The following is a 1719-nucleotide window of genomic DNA, read 5'->3' as shown; positions in this document are numbered from 1 at the left end:
ACTCCTCAGCTGCTCCTGGGGCTGATTCCTGGCCAGGTGGGGCGTCCCCACCTCTGGGGACTAAAAGAGGTGCCCACTCCAGGATGAAACCGGGCCTGAAGGGGTGCTGGCAGCAGCAGCAGCACGATGGAGTGGTGCTCAGTGGGAGCTGCATCCGGCTAAATTTGGAGCCTGCGAATTTTTTTTTTTTTCATCAGTGGGGTCTAAATTTAGCAGGCACTGGTCACCATCCCCCCCTCCCAGCCCTGGCTTCTCCAGGGGTCTCAGCTCTTCCTGTGACCTCCCACCCACCTGTCCCATGGATGTGCTCGGCCTCATCATCTCTCCGTGTCCCAGGGGTGCTGAGCAGCCCCCAGACGGTGCAGATCTGCAGCTGACCGGGGCTGCCCATTGTGCCCCCCAGCTCTGCAGAGACCCCGCTCATCCCCGCTGCCCACGGCGCTCCCCGGCCCGGGTTTTGCCACCCTCCCGCCCATGTGTCATCTGCTAATTTTACCTGCAGTGATTTAATCCCGGTCGCCTTTGTGCAGAGGGGAAGTGAGAGCACGAGTGCCTGCAGGGCCCCCTGGGAGCGGGCTCCGGGCAGCAAGGACACCCCGCGCCCTCTGTGCTTCCTGCCCCCAGCACGGGGGGTTCCCCCAGCAGCCCCCCCATCATTCCACCCGGGACACGATGCCAAGATGAGCTACCTGCCATGACCACCCTGGGGGGTGGAGGTGGCTCTGGAGGACTCTGGGAGCTCATTAGTAACCCGGCATGGACAGAGGAGTTCCTACCGGCAGCCCAAAGACATGCTGGGCAGCTCGCCCAGGACATTGACAAGCCCATGACCTGAGGATTTCAAGCTGGCCAGGACATCTCTGTACCGACAGGCTTCCTAATCCCTGGGCAGCTTCCCAGGATCCGAGCAGAAGGTTCCTCTCCTTCCTGAGCTGGGATGTGCAGTATGTAACCAAACACCTTGTTTTTGCCTTCTCCAGCAATAACTTCCTAGTTTCCCTCCACAACAATGTTAGGCCTCCACGCAGCCCTTTTGTCTTGTGGTCTTGTGCAAACTGCTGTGTCCCCCCTGAGAGGCCACTTCCAGGTCCCCGTGGCAGGTCTCACCCCCTTGTTACAGGTAGAGAAACTGAGGCACTTAGCAGGGAAATGCTGCAGTGGGGGTGCCTGGCAGGCATCCAGAAGCACCATTCTGTCCTAAATTCATTCCCAAACCTCTGGGACGTTTGTGGTGTGTGCGTCCATGAATCTGCTTGGAGGGATCAGTGGCTCCAAAGCCCTTGCAGGTGGGAACTATTTTTCCCATGGCCCTTTTTAAAGGCAACCCTGGCTCCAGGGTGCCTGCAGGAAAGGGGAAGGCTGCCGAAATCAGTATTCAGGCATGGGTATGCCCTAGGCTCGCAGGGGGTCCCGTGTGACGCTGCCTTGCTCGTGTGAAACCACCTCCCGCGAGAGCCGAGGGGACCCCACGGCCTGCGAGGCCCGAGGTCCACACCATCTGCATGGCTTGCTGTGTGGCAGGTTCCTGGGCACGTCGCGCACGGACCCGGTCCTTCCTCGCCACCCTGGACCCGCACCCGAGGGTTGTCCCGCCCAACTCTCCGACCCCCGAGGCCGCCCGTTAAACCCCCATCCCCGCTCCTGCAAAGGGCCGCGGCCCCTTTAAATCCTGCGCTGCCCCGGCCCCACCCGTCAGTCTTTTCCCCCTTCTATTTTTTT

Source organism: Chamaea fasciata, unplaced genomic scaffold, assembly GCF_029207755.1.
Source record: "Chamaea fasciata isolate MVZ Bird 193981 ecotype frontalis unplaced genomic scaffold, bChaFas1.0.hap1 SCAF_11, whole genome shotgun sequence".
NCBI lineage: Eukaryota > Metazoa > Chordata > Aves > Passeriformes > Sylviidae > Chamaea > Chamaea fasciata.
Note: the sequence above shows the minus strand (reverse complement) of the source record.